The 23579-nt window shown below is 36.6% G+C and overlaps 1 pseudogene; it reads right to left on the bottom strand.

Moving 5' to 3' along the window:
- Nucleotides 1-5055: 5055 nt before the first annotated feature.
- LOC118884050 overlaps nt 5056-23579 on the bottom strand; it is a 31667-nt pseudogene continuing 13143 nt past the window's right edge.

Raw genomic sequence — 23579 nt, 5'->3', positions numbered from 1 at the left:
CATTGATTAGCTCTACTAGTTTACTGGTGGCATCTTTAGGATTTTCTATATATAGTATCATGTCATCTGCAAACAGTGACAGTTTTACTTCTTCTTTTCCAATTTGGATTCCTTTTATTTCTTTTTCATCTCTGATTGCAGTGGCTAAAACTTCCAAAACTATGTTGAATAATAGTGGCGAGAGTGGACATTCTTGTCTTCTTCCTGATCTTAGTGGAAATGCTTTCAGTTTTTCACCATTGAGTATAATGCTTGCTGTGGGTTTGTCATATATGGCCTTTATTATGTTGGGGTAGGTTCCCTCTAAGCACATTTTCTGGAGAGTTTTTATCATAAATGGGTGTTGAATTTTGTTAAAAGCTTTTTCTGCATTTATTGAGATGATCATTTGGTTTTTATTCCTTAATTTGTTAATGTGGTGTATCACATTGATTGATTTGTGTATAGTGAAGAATCCTTGCATCCCTGGAATAAACCCCACTTGATCATGGTGTATGATCCTTTTAATGTGCTGTTGGATTCCATTTGCTAGTATTTTGTTCTGGATTTTGGCATCTATGTTCATCAGTAATATTGGCCTATAATTTTCATTTTTTGTGATATCTTTTTCAGGTTTTGGTATCAGGGTGATGGTGGCCTCATAGAATGAATTTGGGAGTGGTTCTCCCTCTGTAATTTTTTTGGAAGAGTTTGAGAAGGATGGGTGTTACCTCTTCTCTAAATATTTGTTAGAATTCACCTGTGAAGCCATCTGGTCCTGGACTTTTGTTTGTTGGAAGATTTTTAATTATGGTTTCAATTGCATTACTTGTAATATGTCTGCTTATATTTTCTAATTCTTCCTATTTCAATCTTGGAAAATTGTACCTTTCCATGAATTTGTCCATTTCTTCATGGTTGTCCATTTTATTGGCATATAGTTGTTTGTAGTAGTCTCTTATAATACTTTGTCTTTCTGTGGTGTCATTTGTGATTTCTCCTTTTTCATTTCTAATTTTATTGATTTGTGTCCTCTCCCTTTTTTTCTTGATGAGTGTAGCTAAGGGTTTATCACTTTTTTTTTTTTTTATCTTCTCAAAGAACCAGCTTTTAGTTTTATTGTTCTTTGCTCTTGTTTTCATTGTTTCTATTCTATTTCTTCTTTGATCTCTATGATTTCTTTCCTTCTACTGACTTTGGGTTTTCTTTGTTCTTCTTTCTCTAGTTGTTTTAAGTGTAGGGTTAGATTGTTTATTTGAGATTTTTCTTGATTCTTGAGGTGAGATTGAATTGCTATTAAGTTCCCTCTTAGAACTGCTTTTGCTGCATCCCATATGTTTTGGGTTTTGTGTTGTTGTTGTCATTTGTTTCTATGTATTTTTTAATTTCTTCTTTGATTTCTTCAGTGATCTCTTGGTTATTTAGAAGTGTACTGTTTAGCCTCTATATATTTGTGTTTTTTACAATTTTTTTCCTGTAATTGATTTCCAATCTCATAGCAATTTGGTCAGAAAAGATGCTTGATAAAATTTCAATTTTCTTAAATTTTCTGAGTCTTGATTGGTGACCCAATATGTGATCTGTCCTGGAGAATGTTCCATGTGCACTTGAGAAAAAAGTGTATTCTGCCACTTTTGGGTGGAATGTTCTATAACTATCAATTAAATCTATCTGGTCTATTGTGTCATTTAAAACTTGTGTTTCCTTATGCATTTTCTGTTTGGATCATCTGCCCATTGGTGTAAGTGGGGTGTTAAAGTCCCCTATTGTTATTGTGTTACTGTCGATTTCTCCTTTCATGGTTGTTAGCATTTGCCTTATGCACTGAGGTGTTCCTATGTTGGGTGCATAAACATTTATAATTGTTATATCTTCTTGGATTGATCCTTCGATCATTATGTAACGCCCCTCCTTATCTCTTGTAACAGTCTTTATTTTAATGTCTATTTTATTTGATATGAGTATTGCTACTCCAGCTTTCTTTTGATTTCCATTGCATGGAATATCTTTTTCCATCCCTTCACTTTCAGTCTGTATGTGTCCTTAGGTCTAAAGTGGGTCTTTTGTAGACAGCATATATATGGGTCTTTTTATTTTGTATACATTCAGCCAGTCTGTGTCTTTTGGTTGGGGCATTTAATCCTTTTACATTCAAGGTTATTATTGATATGTATGTTCCTATTACCATTGTCTTAATTGTTTTGGGTTTGTTTTTATGGGTCTTTTTCTTCTCTTGTGTTTGCCACCTAGAGAAGCTTCTTTAGCATTTTTTGTAAAGCTGGTTTTGTGGTGCTGAATTTTCTAAGCTTTTGCTTGTCTGAAAGGCTTATGATTTATCCATTGAATCTGAATGAGGTCCTTGCTGGGTCAAGTAATCTGGTTGTAGGTTTTTCTCTTTCATCACTTTAAGTATATCCTGCCACTCCCTTCTGGCCTGCAGAGTTTCTGCTGAAAAATAAGCTGAAAACCTTATGGGGATTCCTTTGTGTGTTATTTTTTGTTTTTCCTTTGTTGCTTTTAATATTTTTTCCTTGAATTTAATTTTTGTTAGTTTGATTAATGTGTGTCTTGGTGTATTTCTCCTAGGGTTAATCCTGTATGGGACTCTCTGTGCTTCCTGGACTTGGGTAACTATTTCCTGTCCCATGTTAGTGAAGTTTTCCACTATAATCTCTTCAAACATTTTCTCAGACCCTTTCTTTTTCTCTTCTTCTTCTGGGACCCCTATAATTCAAATGTTGGTGTGTTTATTGTTGTCCCAGAGGTCTCTGAGAGTGTCTTCAATTCTTTTCATTCCTTTTCTTTATTCTGCTCCTCAGCAGTTATTTCTACCATTTTGTCTTTCAGGTCACTTATTTTTCTTCTGCTTCAGTTATTATGTTTTTGATTCCTTCTAGTGTATTCTTAATTTCAGTTATTGTGTTGTTCATCTGTTTGTTCTTTAGTTCTTCTAGATCCTTGTTAAACATTTCTTGTATTTTCTCAATCTGTGCCTCTGCTCTATTTCTGAATTTCAGGATCACCTTTACTATCATTATTTCAAATTATTTTTAAGGTAGATTGCCTATTTCCTTTTCATTTATTTGTTCTTGTAGGTTTTTACCCAGTTCCTTCATCTGTGACGTATTTTTTGCCATTTATTATTATTTTTTTTTATGAGTGGGATTGTGTTCCTGTCTTACTGGTTGTTTGGCCTGAGGCTTCCAACACTCGAGTTTGTAGGCTGTTAGGTAGAGCTGGATCTTGGTGTTGAAGTGAGGACCTCCGTGAGACCTCACTCCGATGAATATTCCCTGGGGTCTGATGTTTCCTGTTTAGTCCAGTGGTTCAGACTCAGAGCTCCACTGCAGGAGCTTCAGCCTGACGTCCGGCTTGTGAACCAAGATCCCACAATCCATGTGGGGTGGCAAAAAAAAGAAAAAACAGAACAAAGTAAAAAATAAAATTAGACTAGGAAACTAACAAACATGTTTGAAAGAATAAAAATATAAAATTATAGATGAACCAACAACCAGAAGGTACAATAATACCACAATAGTAAAAAAGATGAGGGAAAAAAAAGAAAGGGAGGGGGAAGGCCTTGGCTGAGGACGGTGGGGCCTAAACAAGGGCAGTGGGTGGGGCCTATACTTAGGACCCACAGGGCTGTAAAAGGCCCCGAGGGCTGTGGGGGGTGGGGCTTAGGCTCAATGGAATAGAAGGGTCCCAGGCGTGTCCCCCACCCCTGGTCTCAGAGGGTGGGGAACCTCACCTGGGAGCCCAGCAGTCTTCCCTGGCTCGAGTGGGCAGGGTAAATACTCTCCTCTCCTCTCCTGCTCCTGCCAGAGGGCTCCTCCTGCCTGCCTCTCCTGATCTCCCTGGCCTCAGGGACACTGATCCGATCTGGCCTCCACTTCTCCTCCCTCTTCAGTTCCCCCACTTCCTACCAGTTCACTTGGGGTTCCTCCCATCTCCTTAGGTGTCAGGGTCCCCCACCAGTGGCCTGCAGGCATCCTAGTTGTGGGGAGATGCTAACTTGACATCTTCCCACACTGCCATCTTCTATCTCTGCTTCATCATTTTCTTATAACCTAATTTTTCTTCTCTTTTTGTCAAATAAGGAAATAAAAGCCATAATTGATTTGTACATTGACTAATTATGCATTGTGTATACCCTATGCTGGACCTGCAAAGTCACATCAAGAAGTATTGTTTCCCTGTAGGAATGAATCTTTATCTTGGAAAGAGGTGGGTCCTGAACACAGAAGAAAAAATGTTTACATTGATAGGTAAGAAAGGGTGCTTCTCTCTTCACCTTGTCCCTGGTGAATGGAAGAAAGAAATAACCTATGACACCATGAAGCTCATGCTCTAGTAGAGGAAATTGAGAAGTATTTAGCTCAGCAAGGGGCCATAAAATGTTTCTCGGGAGATACTGACACTGATGTTTTCGCATGTGGATGAGGGACGAGCAAGATAGGTTGGGGTTAGGCAGCTATTTGCTATAGAGAACATCTTGTACAAAGTCAGAGGATGAGAAAGCATGCAGGTTTGGTCAGGTGTTGAGTCTAAGGACGTTGGTTGGTCAAGGTCAGCTCATGGAGGACTTTATATCTTACAACACCGTTTAGACTTTACTCATTTGGTAGCAGGGAGTAACATTATGATAAAATGGCATCTGCTGCATATATCCAAACCACTAATTTTTGTTATAAGAATTACCATTGCTTTGCCACATAATGCTTTATGTTTTAATATACTTAGTGATATAATTATTGCTTCAGACACTATTATTTCTGTCAACCTCATCAATATAATTGAACATGTTTTAGATTCTTCAAATATAAGGGTTATTTTGAGTGTGTATATGATATTAGATTTTCCACTAGGGCTCTAATTCTTCTGACTCTCCCTGCCCTTGAGCTCATCAATTTTTGCATAGTTGACTGGGCTCTTCCCTGAATTTTCTTTTAAGAAAGTTGATGAGTGAGGACTTTTTAAAAGTAATACATTTGAGACGTTTTCCCTTCAAAAATTGCTGTTCTTTAATTGAACTTACAAATTTAATAAGGTCTTTAATGTTATTTTAATGTAATTCTAATAATGCTGAAAACTCCTAAAAAATAAAAGAAAGACATAAAGACCCCAATAGGTAAAAGACCTAGTGCCAAAATTTTTGTTTTTAAAGTGTGTATGTGTGTGCAAGTGCCTATTAGGTATGGGTGTGCCTCTGCATATTTGTTGGTAGTAAAAGTATTATATCAGTAAACAAAGAAATGTGGAAAAAAATGTACTGTTGTGTGATACAGTAAAACCCAAGGATGAAAGCTGTATACATATATCTAGATAGCTAGAAATATACACAGACAATAGCATGGCATCATGTAATTTAGCCTATTCATTACATCTCCAGGTTATAATTTACTCTGAGGTCTCAGTTTCTCTGCTCTCAGTCGGCATCCATAAAGAGGATACATGTTCAATTTGAATTTTATTTTGGGGTCAGAGATAAGCAGAGCATTTTCTTCCCTCTTATCTAAAGCCCACCCATATTGATCTCCTATATTTGAGAAGGCCCATACCTTTCATTCTTAGCTAATTCCTGCTGGAAATATTTACTGTTTCTGAAGAGTTTTTATTTATTCATAAATGTATATAACCCTCAGTACACTAACGTTTTTATTCTTGCCTGAAATAACTACATCTGTAATAAGAGGAATATTTCAACTTATCAAGGTACTTACTGATGAGCACTATTCTAGGTACTAGGAGTAAAATGATGAGTAACACATGATCTCTGCTCTCAAGTCTCTTACACTCAAGGCCAAAGTTCTGAAAAGTTCTATAGAGCTGAAGTTTAAGAACCACTTGAAAAAGGATGTAAAGTGTATTATTCTGAGGGAGAGAATCTATGGTTATAACCACACAGTGCTCACTATTTTTTTTTCAAGGTGGCCATAAGCTCTTCTAGAACACAAGGCCAAAGTAAAGCCCTGTAGATGATTATGTTCATATGATGACATGGAGAACCTACAAGTGGGGGTTCTGAAGTACAAGAGAAATAAAATCTGGTGGGTCATCTGGAAAACTGTGCCTAGTTTAGGAGGCTTTATATTAGGGAGTACAAAGAGATCCTGAAACCCAAACTTTATTAATGTCATAACAAACCTACCTCTCTTCATGCTTGAATAATTCATTCTGATTTCTCAAAAAATAGGAAGAAAGACATCAAGGCCCCAAAGTATAAAGTCAATGTTGACTTCTAAATTTTGATTTTGCTACATAGTTTTGAAAGTTGTATAAATTCCAGGACCACCACATACTTGCCCTGTAAACTTAGATAAATTATTTTTTTCTTCCCGTTTTATTGCGATATAGTTGACATACAGCACTGTATAAGTTTAAGGTGTGTAGCATAATGATTTGATTTACATACATCATGAGATGATTACCACCATAAGTTTAGTGAACATCCATCATCTCCTACAGATACAAAATTAAAGAAATAGAAGAAATTTTTTTCTTGTAATGAGAAGTCTTAGGATTTACTCTCTTAACAACTTTCATATATAACATACATCAAGTGTTCATTATATTTATCATGTTGTATATTACAACCCTAGTACTTATTTATCTTATAACTGGAAGTTTGTACCTTCTGACTGCCTTCATCCAATTCCCCCCATGCCCAACCCTGCCTCTGGTAACCACAAATCTGATCTGTTTTTCTATGAGTTCGTTTGTTTTTGAAGTATAATTTACCTACAACATTATGTTAGTTCTTGTTACACAACATAGTGATTTGATACTTCTATACTTTTCAAACTGATCACCATGATGTTTAGTTACAATATGTCACCATACAAAGATATTGCACCATTACTGATTATATTCCCCACACTGTACATTTCATACCCATGACTCATTTATTTTGCCACAGGAAGTTTGTACCACTTAATCTCTCTCTCCTATTTCTTTCCTTCCCCTACCTTCCTCCTCTCTGGTAAGCACCTGTTTATTTGTATCTATAATTCTGTTTATAATTTTTTACGTTCGTTCATTTGTTTTGCTTTTTGAGACTCCACATATAAATGAAATCATTCAGTATTTGCCTTTCCCTATCTGACTTATTTCACTTAGCATAATACCCTCTAGGTCCATCCCTGTTGTCATAAATGGCAAGATTTCCTTCTTTTTTGTAGCTGAGTTATATCCCATTTTATATATTATATGGAAGAAATGAGATATATATATATATGCATCCATTCATCTATTGATGGGCACTTAGGTTGCTTCCATATCTTGGTTATTGTAAATAATGCTGCAGTTAACATGAGGGGGAAGATATCTTTTCAAGTTAGTGTTTTTGGTTATTTTTTTTTGGATAAATACCCAGGAGTGGTATTGCTGGATCATATGGTAGTTATATTTTTAATTTTTTGAGGAATCTCCATAATGTTTTCCATAGTGGGTGTACCAATTTACAATCCCACCAACAGTGTGTGAAGGTTCCCTTTTCTCCATATCCTCGCTAACACTTGATATTTGTTGTCTTTTTGATAATAGACATCCTGAAAGGTGTTAGGTGATATCTCATTGTGGTTTGATTTGCATTTCTCTGATGATTAGTGATGTTGAGCATCTTTTCATGTGCCTGTTCGCCATATGTAGGTCTTCTTTGGAAAAGTGTCTATTCTGATTCTCTGCCTAAGTTTTAATTGAGTCGTTTGTTTTTGCTTTTGTTTAGATGTTGAGTTGTATGAGATACTTGTATAATTTGGATATAACCTCTTATCATATATATTGTTTGCAAATATATTTTCTCATCCAGTAGGCAGCCATTTTGCTTTGCTGATAATTTTTGTCACTGTGCAAAAGCTTTTCAGTTTGATGTAGTCCCATTTATTTATTTTTGCTTTTGTTTCTCTTGACCAAGAAGACGTATCCAAAAAAAATTATGAATACCAATGTCAAAGTGTATATCACCTATGTTTTCTTCTAAAGTTTTATGATTTCAAGTCTTACATTTAAGTATTTAATTCATTTTGAATTTATTTTTAATAAATAGATAAATTTAATAAATTTATCATGAATAAACAGGTAAATTAATTTTTTAAACTTTAATTTCCTTATCTAAGAAAATAAAACTGTTTTGAAAAATCACATAAGAAACAATATAAATGTAAGTGCTCTACATTTGTCTACAAGACAGAAAATCAGGGATATAATTTGTGCATTTGAGTTCATTCATTCCAGGGATATGGAGGCTCTTTTATGCACACACACACACACACACACACACACACACACACACACACACACACCAGCAGAGAATAAGGTCATGGAAACTTGAAGCAAAAGTAATAATAGTATATGGCGCAACTCCCATTTCTATCCCTTGATTCCTAAACCTATGGATTCTGGCTATGAAATAAATAGCACTATATATTAAATGCTGATTCAAAGCATATACAACCTTATAGAGAACCTTGCATCAACCCTGTAATGTGTTGCCACCTAGTTGATGCTGTAACTAAATCTTCACAAGGTCATTCCATCATTCTATCAGACCAGCTGCTTGAAAATGGTGCACATGGCAAGAACAGTGAATTTCATGAGCATGAGCCCACTGCTGAAGGGTTTTTTGCTGTGAAGTGAGTTCCTTGATCAGAAGTAATGCTGTAGGAAATTACTTGACAGTGCATAAGGCATTCTATAAATACATGGGTATTAGTTTTGGCAGCAACACGTGTGTAAGTAAGGTAAGTCCATATCCAGAGTAAGTGTCTATTCCATTAAGAACAAAAGGAGGCTCCTTCCCTGATGGAAGTGGTCCAAAGTAATCAATTTGCCACTAGGTAGCTGGCTGATCATCCCAGGGAATGATGCCATATCAGGGACTTAGTGTTGGTCTCTGCTTTTGACAGATTGGGCACTCAGCAGTGGCCATAGCCAGGTTGGCCTTGGTGAATGGAAGAACATTTTGCTGAGCCAATGCATTACCTCCATCCCTGCCACCACAAACACTTTGTTCATGAGCACATTGGATGATGACAGGGTTGGCTGGAGAAAGAGGCTGACTGGTATCCACGGAATGGGTCATCCTATCCATTTGATTATTAAAAGCCTCCTCTGCTAAGGTCATCATTTGGTTAGCATTCACAGAAAACACAAATATCTTCACAGTTTTTACCCATTCAGAAAAGTCAATCCACATACCTCTTTCCAAAAATCTTTGTTACCAGTTATCCAATCATGTTGTTTCAAAGTCTCTGACCATCCAACCAAACCATTGGTCATAGCCCATAAATCAGTATGCACTTGCATGTTTAGCCATTTGTCCTTCCAAGGAAAATGAACAAAGAGGTGCACTGCTTGAACTTATGCCTCTAATAGGAGTTCCCTCCACCAGTGTCCTACAGAGATGTCCCAGAAAGGGGCTGTAAGGATTTAGTTGTCCACTTTCAAGCAGTGTCTCTATATTGTGCAGAACCATCTGTAAACTAGATCTGAATCTTCTCTTCCTCTGTCAACTGATCATAGGAAATCCCTCATGTAGCCACATGTGCAGACTGGAAGAGGGAAGGTGGTGGGCTGGAGTGGGGATCATGGGTACTTGGGTCACTTCTTCATGTAATTTACTTATGCCTTCAGGGTCTGTTCTTTCCCCATCATGTATATACCGTCTCCATTTGATGATGGAGTGTTGCCGTGCACACACAATTTTTGGCCTACGATTAAGCATTCAGATTCCACTAAGGCCCAATAACCAGTCAAGAGCTGTTCTCAAAAGGAGTTATTTGAAGAGGATGACAGGGTTTTGATCTAAAATTCTAAAGACCTGCTCTACAAATCATCTAGAGCGGTTTGCCAAGGTCTTCAAATACTCCTCTTATCTGCCACCAACACTTCAAGCACCATTGGATCTCCTAGATCATATGGCCCAAGTTACAAATCAGCTTGTTTGGCAGTCTGGGCCTGTTGCAGAGCTTTCTCTTGTTCTGGGCACCACTCAGAATTAGCAGATTTTCATATCACTCAGTGAATAGGGAGAAGTAACACACCCAAATGAGAAATATGTTGCCTCCAAAATTCAAAGAGGCTTCCTAGGCACTGTGCCTTTTTTGGTTATAGAAGGGGCTAAATGTAATAAATTATCCTTCACCTTAGAAGGAATATCTTGGCATGCCCTATATCAATAAACCCCTAAAAATTTCACTGACATAGCGGTCCCTGAATTTTGTCAGAATTATTCCCCCCTCTCTGGCACACAAATATCTTACCAATAAGTACTACTGCCAATGTTTACTTAACAAATAAGTTGTTACGTCTTGCTCACTAGTCTCAATCAATGTAATGTATCAGTGTAATATCTTGTAAAATGAAAAGGTGTTCAAGATTCCTGCAAACTAATTTATGACATAGAGCTGGAGTGTTGATACCTCTGACGAAGGACAGTGAAGGTGTATTATTGTCCTTTTCAGCTGAAAACAAACTGCTTATGGTTGGTTTTATTGACAGGAAAGGAGAAAAAAAAGTTATTTCCCAGATCAATAGCTAAATACCAGGTACTAGGGAATGTGTTCATTTGCTCCAACAATGAAGCCATATCTGGTACAGCAGCTGCAATTGGAGTCACCACCCTGGTTAAGCTTATGAGAGTCACTGTCATTCTTGGAGATACATCTGTCTTCTGCACAGGCCAACTAGGGAAAAGCTGAATGGGAATGTGGTGGGAATCGCCACCGCTACACCCTTCAAGACCTTGTTGGTGATTCTAATCTCTACCATACCTCTAAGAATGTGGTATTGCTTTCGATTTATTACCTTCATAAGTAGGGCCACTCTAGTGGCTTTCACTTGGCCATTCTCACCATCATAGCTCTCCCTCTATAGGTCAGGGAAGTGATGTGAACCTTCTGCTAGCTGCAGAGTGTACCTTTTCCAATAATTCAGTTGGGAATTGAGGAAATAACCACAGGATGAGTTTGGAAGGCACACTGGGCCTACTGTGAAATGAACCTGAGCTAAAACTCCATTGATCATCTAACCTCTTTAAGCCCCTATTCTGAGTAGTGAACCACAGTGATGTTTTTGGTCTTCTGGATTTAGAGTCAGTTCAGAACCAGTGTCTACTAGTCTCCAAAAGGTCTGATTATTTCTTTTTCCCCAAAGCATAGTTACCCTGGTAAAAGATTGTAGCTCCCTTTGGAAAAGGCTGGGAAAAAGATTCACAGTATAAATTTTGGGGCATGAACCAGAGTCCTTCTTCAAGGAGATCTATTCTCTTCTTCACTCAAGGGATTCTGGTTTTGTAAAAGACAAATCTAAGAATTGACTGGAGGATTGTGACTCACTGTTTTCATGATTCAAGCTAGAATTTTGTTCACTTGATCTGGCACTTTCTTTTTTTTTTTGATAAGTAAGAAGTGGATTTATTTAGAGAGAAACACACTCCACAGACAGAGTGTGGGCTATCTCAGAAGGCGAGAGGCCCCAAAATATGCTGTGGTTAGTTTTTATGGGCTGGGTAATTTCGGAGGCTAATGAGTGGTGGATTATTCCAACTATTTCAGGGAAGGACTGGGGATTTCCAAGAATTGGACCACTTCCCAATTTTTGGCCTTTTATAGTTAACCTCCAAACTGTCATGGCATTGGTGAGTGTGTGATCTAGAACTTTCTTACTTATACAGATCAGATAAGGATTTAGTAGGCTTCATACCTATTTCACTTCTAAGAACACCGTGATCGATTAACCAGTGCCATAGATTTGCAGGAGTCAGACTTTTCTGATTGCTACTTTGACTCCCCTGTCTATTAAGGTAATCAAACCCAACTTTCCTTTAGTGGTTTAATGCTGCCACTTGGTCCCTGATACCTGGGGATACAACTACTCCCATTGCACTTAAGTTTCCCAGTTCAGTGGCTGCAGTTGCTACTAAGGTCTGTCCTATATAGAGGAGCAATCCCTGAGCCCTTCAAGGATACTGGGGAGCCCATTGAAAACTTATTTCTCACAGTCTTAGTGGAAGCCATGCTTTTTGGAGCCCCCAATGTGGGTGAGTAGGTCTTATATTAAAAATTCCCTCAAAATTCCAATCTCCTTAAGCCTTTGAATCCCTTCATCCATATTAAACCAAAGCAGCTTGGGCATTCCCAGTTTGCTCACGGTGGGTGACATTTTGGTCCATGATTCAGGCAACCAAACAAAAAAAACTGTTACAACGCTTTCTGACTCCTGGAGCTGCCACATTAAATGCAGAATCTCTGTTCTGTGAACCCACATCCATAAATTCAATGTGATCCAACTATATCTTCCTTCCACTATTATCCCACATCCTTAGTATCCATTCCTATGCATGTTAATTGTATTTCTCTGTATAAATTAAAAATGCAAATAATTCTTTTGTAGTGTAATACACTTTGTACCTCACCTTTATGGGCCTGTTGGCACTTGAGTCTACTTAAAGGTCTACAAAAAAAGAAGAGTGTTGAGGGTGGGTACTCAGGAGAATTAGCATTGTCTTGCATGGCTACTGCCTCAGGGAAGGCCATGAGAGTTTCCTTAGGCAATGCAGATGGGGATAGGAAGGCAAATGTCACTGGAAGTCTGGAGACCTCTTCCAGCAGAATTTAGGGACCTAATGTCTCCAGTTTCATCAAGGGTCTTCCCATATGCCATCATCATAATTTAAAAGATACCATTTTTTCCCAATCAATGCCCTCCCTTTAAAAGTAAACATGCTGCCAAGCTTGGAGCTCAATTTGCATTGTAATTCACCCAGTTACAGGATAAGATTCTGTGTTTGATTTTAAGCAATCTCAGTATTGCAGCTATAGGAGATAGGGGTTTCCCTCAGGGCACACACTGTCATTCAGCTCCTTGCTTCTTACAAGTGATAGATTACTATTATCTAATATAGGTATTAGATGTTGATGTTTACCTTGCTGTGAAGAAGCTTTTTAGTTTGATGAAATCCCACTTGTGTACTTTTGCTTTTTTTGCTTTTACTGTTTTTGCAAATCCAAAAATCATCACCAAGACCAAGGTTAAGGATGTTCTCACCTATATTTTCTTTTAGGAGTTTTATGGTTTAAGATTTTACAGTCAAGTATTTAATCCATTTTGAGTTAATTTTGGTGTGTATGGTCCAGTTTCAGTCTTTTGCATGTGGCTGTCCAGTTTTCCCAACACATTTTATTAAAGAGATTGTCCTTTCCTCATTGTATTTTCTTGGCTCCTTTTTGTAAATTAATTTAACATATATGCATGTGTTTATTTCTTATTTCAATTCTGTTTCATTGATCTGTGTGTCTTTTTTTACACAATATCATACTTTTTTTATTACTATAGCTTTATAATATAGTTTGAAATCAGGAAACATTATGCCTCCAGCTTTATTCTTCTTTTTCACGATTGCTTTGGCTATTCAGATAGGATGTGGCAGAGTTTTGAAGACACTGTTAGAGAAGCCTGATACGCCTACAAAAAGTTATTAATAAGAATTGAAAAAAAAAAAGAAAAATGTCGTTTAGAACCTGGAGGAAAGGGGACCTAGAGGAAAGGGACAAGGACACTGGCAGCAGAAGTTCTGGGAAGTACTCCTTGGTGTGAGCTCTCCCAGCATCCATCATTAGCCCCACCAAAGATCCTGTTGTCTCCAGTGCTGGGTGGCCTCAAGGCAAACAACCAAAAGGGAAGGAAAGCAGCCCCACCCATCAGCAGACAAGCAGATTAAAGTTTTACTGAACTTTGCCACCAAAGCAATACCCAGCCCTACCCAGCACCAGTCTCACCCATCAGGAAGGTTGCACAAGCCTCTTAGATAGACTCATCCACCAGAGGGCAGAGAACAGAAGCAAGATGAACTAAAATCCTGCAGCCTGTGGAATGAAAACCACATTCACAGAAAGACAGAAAAAATGAAAAGACAGAGGACTATGTACCAGTTGAAGGAACAAGATAAAACCCCAGAAAAAACAACTAAATGAAGTGGGGATAGGAAAACTTCCAGAAAAAGAATTCAGAAAAATGATAGTGAAGATAATCCAGGACCTGGAAAAATAATGGAGGCAAAGATCAAGAAGATGCAAGAACTCTTTACAAAGACCCAGAAGAATTAAAGAACAAACAAACAGAGATGAACAATACAATAACTGAAATGAAAAACAAACAAAAAAAATAACAAAAAACACTAGAAGGAACAAGTAACAGAATAACTGAGGCAGAAGAACAGGTAGGTGACCTGGAAGACAGAATGGTGGAATTCAATACCGTGGAAAAGAATAAAGAAAAAGAATGAAAAGATATGAAGGCAGCCTAAGAAACCTCTGGGACAACATTAAATGCACTAAATTTGCATTATAGGGGTCCCAGAAGGAGAAGAGAGAGAGAAAAGACCAGAGACAATATTTGAAGAAATTATAGTCAAAAACATCCCTAACATGGTAAAGGAAATAGCCACCCAAGTCCAGGAAGTGCAGAGAGTCCAAGGCAGGATAAACTCAAGGAGAAACACGCAGAGACACACAGTAATCAAATTGACAAAAATTAAAGACAAAGAAATATTATTAAAAGCAACAAAGGAAAAATGACAAATAACATATAAGGGAGCTCCCAAAAGGTTAACAGCTGATTTCTCAGCAGGAACTCTACAAGCCAGAACGGAGTGGCATGATATATTTAAAGTGATGAAAGGGAAGAAACTACAACCAAGATTACTCTACCTGGCAAGGATCTCATTCAGATTTGACAGAGAAATCAAAAGCTTTACAGACAAGCAAAAGCTAAGAGAACTCAGCACCACCAAATCAGCTCTACAACAAATGCTAAAGGAACTTCTCTAAGTGGGAAACACAAGAGAAGTAAAGAACCTAGAAAAACAAACCCAAAACAATTAAGAAAATGGTAATAGGAACATACATATTGATAATTACTTTAAATGTGAATGGATTAATTACTCCAACCAAAAGACACGGACTGGCTGAATGGATACAAAAGTAAGACCCATATATATGCTGTCTACAAGAGACCCACTTCAGACCTAGGGACACATACAGACTGAAAGTGAGGGGATGGAAAAAGATATTCCATGCAAATGGAAATCAAAAGAAAGCTGGAGTAGCAATACTCATATCAGATAAAATAGACTTTAAAATAAAGAATGTTACAAGAGACAAGGAAGGACACTACATAATGATCAAGGGATCAATCCAAGTAGAAGATATAACAATTATAAATATATATGCACACAACATAGGAGCAACTCAATACAAAAGGCAAATGCTAACAGCTATAAAAGAGGAAATCGACACAAACACAATAGTAGTGGGGGACATTAACACATCACTTACACCAATAGACAGATCATCCAAACAGAAAATTAATAAGGAAACACAAGCTTTAAATGACAAAATAGACCAGATAGATTTAATTGATATTTACAGGACATTCCATCTGAAAACAGCAGATAACACTATCTTCCCCAGTGCACACAGAACATTCTCCAGGATAGATCACATCTTGGCTCACAAATCAAGCCTTGGTAAATTTTAAAAAATTGAAATCATATTGGCATCTTTTCTGACCACAACACTATGAGATTAGAAATAAATTACAGGAGAAAAAAAAGTAAAAAAACACAAACAATGGAGGCTAAACAATACAGTACTAAATAACCAAGAGATCACTGAACAAATCAAAGAGGAAATCAAAAAATACCTAGTGACAAATGACAATGCATACAGGATCATCCAAAACCTATGGGATGCCACAGAGGCTGTTCTTAGGGGGAAGTTTAGAGCCATGCAAGCCTACCTCAAGAAACAAGAAAAATCTCAAATAAACAATCTAACCTTACACCTAAAGGAACTAGAGAAAGATGAAAAAACACAACCCAAAGTCAGTAGAAGGAAAGAAATCATAAAGATCAGAGCAGAAAAAATGAAATAGAAACAAAGAAACCAATAGAAAAAATCAATAAAACTAAAAGCTGGTTCTTTGAAAAGATAAAAAAGGTTGATAAACTAATAGCCAGACTCATCAAGAAAAAGAGGGAGAGGACTCAAATCAATAAAATTAGAAATGAAAAAGGAGAAGTTACAACGGACACTGCAGAAATACAAAGCATCATAAGAGATTACTACAAGCAACTTTATTTTAATAAAATGGACAACCTGGAAGAAATGGACAAATTCTTGCACAGGTATAACCTTCCAAGACTGAACCAGGAAGAAACAGAAAATACGAACAGACTAATCACAAGTAATGGAATTGAAACTGTGATTTTAAATCTTCCAACAAACAAAAGTCCAGGACGAGTTGGCTTCACAGGTGAATTCTATCAAACATTTAGAGAAGAGCTAACACCCATCCTTCTCAAACTCTTCCAAAAAATTTCAGAGGAAGGAACACTCCCAAACATATTCTACAAGGCCACCATCACCTTGATAACAAAACCAGACAAAGATCCTACAAAAAAAGAAAATTACAGACCAATATCACTGATGAATATAGATGCAAAAATCCTCAACAGAATACTAGCAAACAGAGTCTAGCAACACATTAAAAGGATCATACACCATGATCAAGTGGGATTTATCCCAAGGATGCAAAGGTTCTTCAATATATGCTTATCAATCAATGTGATACACCATATTAACAAATTGAAGAATAAAAACCATATGATCATCTCCATAGATGCAGAAAAAGCTTTTGACAAAATTTGACACCCATTTATGATAAACACTCCCCAGAAAGTCGGCATAAAGGGAACCTACCTCAACATAATAAAGGCCATATACAACAAACCCACATCAAACATCATACTCAATGGTGAAAAACCAAAAGCATTTCCTCTAAGATCAGGAACGAGACAAGGAGGTCCACTCTCACCACTATTATTCAACATAGTTTTGGAAGTCCTAGCCACATCAATCAGAGAAATAAAAGAAATAAAAGTAATACAACTTTAAAAGAAGTAACTGTCATTGTTTTCAGGTGACATGATACTACACATAGATAATCCTAAAGATGCCACCAGAAAACTAGTAGAGCTAATCAATGAATTTGGTAAAGTTGCAGGGTACAAAATTAATGTACAGAAATCTCTAGCACTCCTATACACGAACAATGAAAGATTAGATGGGGAAATTAATGAAACAATCTGATTCACCATTGCAACAGAAAGAATAAAATACTTAAGAATAACCCTACCTAAGGAAGTAAAAGACCTGTACTCAGAAAACTATAAGACACTGATGAAAGAAATCAAAGATGACACAAACAGATGGAGAGATATACCATGTTCTTGGATTGGGAGAATCAACTTTGGGAAAATGACTGTACTATCCAAAGCAATCTGCAGATTTAATGCAATCACCATCAAACTACCAATGGAATTTTTCACAGAACGAGAACAAAAAATTTCACAATTTGTATGGAAACACAAAAGACCCCAAATAGCCAAAACAATTTTGAGAAAGAAAAACGGAGCTGGAGGAATCAGGTTCCCTGACTTCAGACTATACTACAGAGCTACAGTAATCAAGACAGTATGGTACTGGCACAAAAGCAGAAATATAGATCCATGGAAGTGGCTAAAAAGCCCAGAGATAAACTCATGCACCTATGGTCAACTAATCTATGACAAAAGAGGCAGGACATACAATGGCGAAAAGACAGCCTCTTCAATAAGTGGTGGTGGGAAAACTGGACAGCTACATGTAAAAGAATGAAATTAGAACACTCTTAACACCATACAAAAAATAAACTCCAAATGGATTAATGTCCTAAATGTAAGACCGTACACTGTAAAACTCTTAGAAGAAAACATAGGAGAACACTCTTTGACATAAATCACAGCAAGATCTTCTTTGACCCACCTCCTAGAGTAATGGAAATAAAAACCAAAATAAACAAATGGGACCTAATGAAACTTAAAATCTTTGGCACAGCAAAGGAAACTATAAACAAGATGAAAAGACAGCCCTCAGAATAGGAGAAAATCTTTGCAAATGAATCAATGGGCAAAGGATTAATCTCCAAAATATATAAACAGCTCACGCAGCTCAATATTAAAAAACAAACAAGGCAATCAAAAAATGGGCAGAAAACCTAAATAGACATTTCTCCAGAGAAGACATAGAGTTGGCCAAGAAACACATGAAAAGCTGCTCAACATCACTAATTATTAGAGAAATGCAAATCGAAACTACAATGAAGTATCACCTCACACTGGTCAGAATGGCCATCAACAAAAAATCTACAAACAACAAATGCTAGAGAGGGTGTGGAAAAAAGCGTACCCTCTTGCACTGTTGGTGGGAACGTAAATTGATACAGCTGCTTTGGAGAACAGTATGGAGGTTCCTTAAAAAACTAAAAATGGAATTACTATATCCCCAGCAATCCCACTACTGGTCATCCACCCAAAGAAAACCATAATTCAAAAAGACACATACACTCCAATGTTCATTTCAGTAGTATTTACAATAGCCAGCTCATGGAAGCAACCTAAATGCCCATCGACAGAGGAATGGATAAAGAAGATGTGGTACATATATACAATGGAATATTAGTCAGCCATAAAAAGGAATGAAATTGGGTCATTTGTAGAGATGTGCATGGACCTAGAGACTGTCATACAGAGTGAAGTAAGTCAGAAAGAGAAAAACAAATATTGTATATTAACGCATATATGTGGAACCTAGAAAAAATGGTACAGATGAACCCGTTTGCAAGGCAGAAATAGAGACACAGATGTAGAGAACAAACGTATGGGCACCAACGTGGGAAAGCAGGTGGGGAGAGGGTCGTTGTCACATGAATTGGGATATTGGTATTGACACATATACACTAATATGTATAAAATAGATAACTAATAAGAACCTGCTGTATAAAAAATAAATAAAATAAAATTCAAAAAAATAAAAAAGATAAAAAGGAAAAAGTGAAAAAAAACCTCAAAACCAAACAAACAAACAGACAAATATCTTAAGCTAATGTCTCATAGAATCTTTCAGATAAGGAAAACAAAGGTGTGCCTCACTGTCCCTCTCTCTGAAACAACAGGATTTCTAAGAATTTTATAATTGTAGTCTTATAGCAAGCTCAGAGGAAGCTTTGGTAAAGAAAGGTTAATTTCAAGGAAATTTGTGAACATAGTTTTTTGTTTAATGGACTAAATTATGAAAAGTTTCATAAGAAACACAGTTTAAAAATACTGTAGCAACCTGGACTCTATGCACAAAATACAGCCTGAAAATATCTCAGTGGACTCCAAAATTCTATGGGCAGGAAGGAGGTTGAGATATTTACTCAGCTACAGACATTGCCTATTTATAATGGAAAAGGAAAGGTGACTGAGAAGGTAGAACTTAATGTCCAGAAGATATAACCAAAAGTCCCAGGAAGCAGGATTGGAGCCTAATCAAGAAACGAGACATGTCTGCTTGGCTTGATTGCAGATTTGCTAGGACCAGTGCTTTCTGTACACCTTCCTTTTTTCCATTGTGAGTAGAGGTGGTTATTGGTTATGTAATTATTTTTCTTCCATTTGATGTTGATTATTAGGTGGCAGAAAATTGGTCTCTTTAGTTCACTGGTTTACAGATTGATAGAAATTGTACCTGAAGAACAAAATCCAAAGATACTCATATGTATTCTGATGTGATTGAGATCTTCAACCATGAGCCTGAACTGATATCATAAAAGGATTGGACTTTTGGGGATCCTGGAAGGGAGTTTATTTTATATGTAAAAGGTATGTAATTAATTTGTGATCAGAGAGTGAGTTTAGATTATTTTTTTAAATGTCTATGCATTTCTGTGTCTAATTCTATGTCTAAAATTCTGTAATGTATTTACCACTGAAAGGTTGGGATTTGTATCCCTTTGTCTCAATTCAGGGTGATTTTATGGCTACTTTGACAAACAGAGTACTGTAGAGATGATGCTATGTAATTTTTAAGGCCAAGTTATAAAATGTCCCATAGTTTCCATCTTGTTTGATGTAAAACCGAGCTGAGTTCAGCCCAACTATGCAGAAACTGTCATGCTAGAGAGTCTGTGTTTATATCTGTGAACATGAGACCCAGCTGAGCCAAGCCTTCTACTCACCCGCATCAAGGCACCAGGTGCATACATTTGAAAAAGGCTTTTTAGAAGTAGATCTTCCAGCATCAACTCTGACACCATCAAATCATTAAAGTCATCCCCAGCCACATTAGGACACAAGGTGACCCATGGGCCTCTTCAGAGTTCACCAATACTCAGTGTTCACTATATGGTAGCATTCCTACTTCCATGTGTAAATGTGAACAAATCACTACAGTCATCACAGCATTTCTTCTTTTTAGGAAAGAAGGGCTAACCCTGTGCCCTGAAGACTTGAGAATGGATAAGTTGCTGTCTTAAAAGCAATCTCTGGTGAAAGTATTCCTTGTTTTAATATTAGAAAATCTAAAAGAACAAACGCAGCCCATTGTATCCTGATAAGAAAGTTAATATTTAGGGAATATATCTAGGAATAATAATAATAGACCCTTCTTCTACCCTCATACCTTAGTCCCCAGTAACATGTACTCTTGACACGGAAGGAACATGATCATATATAAGTTACAAATCTATAGCATATTCCACATTCTGCTGGAAAGCGTCAGAGCATTTTGATTTTCAAAACCATACCACCATTTTAAAGTAAAATCAAATTGCTTCCACTGATAAGGTAAATGTTAGGAAATGTATATTTCATGGGTACTAGCTTTCTACTGTGATATGAATTACTTTTTGGAAGCAATCCTGTATATCATAAAGATTTCCAGTGAATGTCCAGATTATAATAGTGATAAAAAAATAAGGTTAAGAAAAAGCAAATAAAAATACAAAATAATTACTTACTACATGAAAGACAAATCACCGACCATTCTAATATATTGGGAGTTCATGTTAGGCATTGCTTCTAGAAAATTGTGCAATACTTGTTTAAGCAGAGGCAAGGATACTTATAGTAAAAATAGCCCATATTGTTTTTGTTGTTGTTGTTGTTGTTTTTTAACATCTTTATTGGAGTATAATTGCTTTAAAATGGTGTGTTAGTTTCTGCTTTATAACAAAGTGAATCAGCTATACATATACATATATCCCCATATCTACGCCATCTTGCATCTCCCTCCCACCCTCCCTATCCCACTCCTCTAGGTGGTCACAAAGCACTGAGCTGATCTCCCTGTGCTATGCAGCTGCTTCTCACTAGCTATCTATTTTTATATTTGGTAATATATATAAGATCATGCCACTCTCTCACTCCGTCCCAGCTTACCCTTCTCCCTCCCTGTGTCCTCAAGTGCATTCTCTACGTCTGTATCTTTATTCCTGTTGTGCCCCTAGGTTCTTCAGAACCTTTTTTTTTTTTTTTTAGATTCCATATATATGTGTTAGCATATGGTCACCAGTGATACTGGCCTGTAGTTTTCTTTCTTTGTGACATCTTTGTCTGATTTTGGTATCAAGGTGATGGTGGTCTCGTAGAATGAGTTTTGGTGTGTTCCTCTCTCTGCTATATTTAGGAAGAGTTTGAGAAGGATAGGAGTTAGCTCTTCTCTGAATGTTTGATAGAATTCAACTGTCAAGCCCTATGGTCCTGGGATTTTGTTTGTTGGAAGATTTTTAATCACAGTCTCAATTTCAGTGTTTGTGATTGGTTTGTTTATATTTTCTATTTCTTCCTTGTTCAGTCTCAGAAGGTTGTGCTTTTCTAAGAATTTGTCCATTACTTCCAGGCTTTCCATTTTATTGGCATATAGTTGCTTGTAGTAATTTCTCATGATCCTTTGTATTTCTGCAGTGTCCATTGTTACTTCTCCGTTTTCATTTCTAATTCTATTGATTTGAGTCTTCTCCTCTTTTTTCTCGATGAGTCTGGCAAATGGTTTATCAATTTTGTTTATCTTCTCAAAGAACCAGCTTTTAGTTTTATTGATCTTTGTTATTGTTTCCTTCATTTATTTTTCATTTATTTCAGATTTGATCTTTATGATTTCTTTTCTTCTGGTAACTTTGGTGTTATTTTGTTCTTTTTTCTAATTGCTTTAGGTGTAAGGTTAGGTTATTTATTTGAGATTTTTCTTGTTTCTTGAGGTGGGGTTGTATTGCTATAAACTTCCCTCTTAGAACTGCTTTTGCTGCATCCCATAGGCTTTGGGTCATCATGTTTTCATTGTCATTTGTTTCTAGGTATTTTATGACTTCCTTTTTGATTTCTTCAGTGATCTCTTGGTTATTAAATAGTGTATTGTTTAGCCCCATGTGTTTGTATTTTTTACAGATTTTTCCAGTAATTGATATCTAGTCTCATAGCGTTGTGTTTGGAAAAGATACTTGATACGATTTCACTTTTCTTAAATTTACCAAGGCTTTGTTTGTGAACCAAGATATGATCTATTCTGGAGAATGTTCCATGAGCACTTGAGAAGAAAGTGTATTCTGTTGTTTTGGGATGGAATGTCCTTTACTTATCAATTAAGTCCATCTTGTTTAATGTATCATTTAAAGCTTGTGTTTCCTTATTTATTTTCCTTTGGATGATCTGTCCATTGGTGAAACTGGGTGTTAAAGTACCCTACTATGATTGTATTACTGTTGATTTCCCCTTTTATGGCTGTTAACATTTGTCTTATATTTTGAGGTTTTCCTATGTTGGATGCATAAATATTTACAACTGTTCTATCTTCTTCTTAGATTGATCCTTTGGTCATTATGTAGCGTCCTTCTTTGTCTCTTATAGTAGTCTATCTTTTAAAGTCTATTTTGTCTTATATGAGAATTGGTACTCCAGCTTTCTTTTGATTTCCATTTTCACCAAAGATCTTTTTACATCCCCTCACTTTCAGTCTGTATGTGTCTCTAGATCTGAAGTGGGTCTCTTGAAGACAGCGTATATACAGGTATTGTTTTTGTATCCATTCAGCCAGTCTATGTCTTTTGGTTGGAGCATTTAATCTGTTTGCATTTAAGGTAATTATCGATATGTGTGTTCCTATTACCATTTTCTTAATTGTTTTGGGTTTCTTATTGTAGGTCTTTTCCTTCTCTTTTGTTTCCTGCCTAGAGAAGTTCGTTTAGCATTTGCTGTAAAGCTAGTTTGGTGGTGCTGAATTCTATTAGCTTTTGCTTGTCTGTAAAGGTTTCATTTTTTCCATCAAATCTGAATGAGATTCTTGCTGGGTAGAGTAATCTTGGTTGTTGGTTTTTCCCTTTCATCACTTTAAATAATGTCCTGCCACTCCCTTCTGACTTGCAGAGTTTCTGCTGAAAGATCACCTGTTAACCTTATAGAGATTCCCTTGTACGTTATTTGTTGTTTTTCCCTTGCTGCTTTTAATTTTTGTGTGTGTGTTTAATTTTTGATAGTTTGATTAATATGTGTCTTGGCGTGTTTCTCCTAGTATTTAACCTGTATGGGACTGTCTGCACTTCCTGGACTTGACTAACTATTGTATTTCCCATATTAGGGAAGTTTTCAGCTATAATCTCTTCATATATTTTCTCAGTCCCTTTCTTTTTCTCTTCTTTTTCTGGGACCCCTCTAATTCGAATGTTGGTGCTTTAATTTTTTTCCA

This window comes from Balaenoptera musculus, chromosome 18 (genome assembly GCF_009873245.2).
Source record: "Balaenoptera musculus isolate JJ_BM4_2016_0621 chromosome 18, mBalMus1.pri.v3, whole genome shotgun sequence".
In the NCBI taxonomy this organism is placed as follows: Eukaryota; Metazoa; Chordata; class Mammalia; order Artiodactyla; family Balaenopteridae; genus Balaenoptera; species Balaenoptera musculus.
The sequence above is the reverse complement of the archived record's forward strand: the minus strand, read 5'-3'. Positions and strand labels throughout refer to the sequence as shown.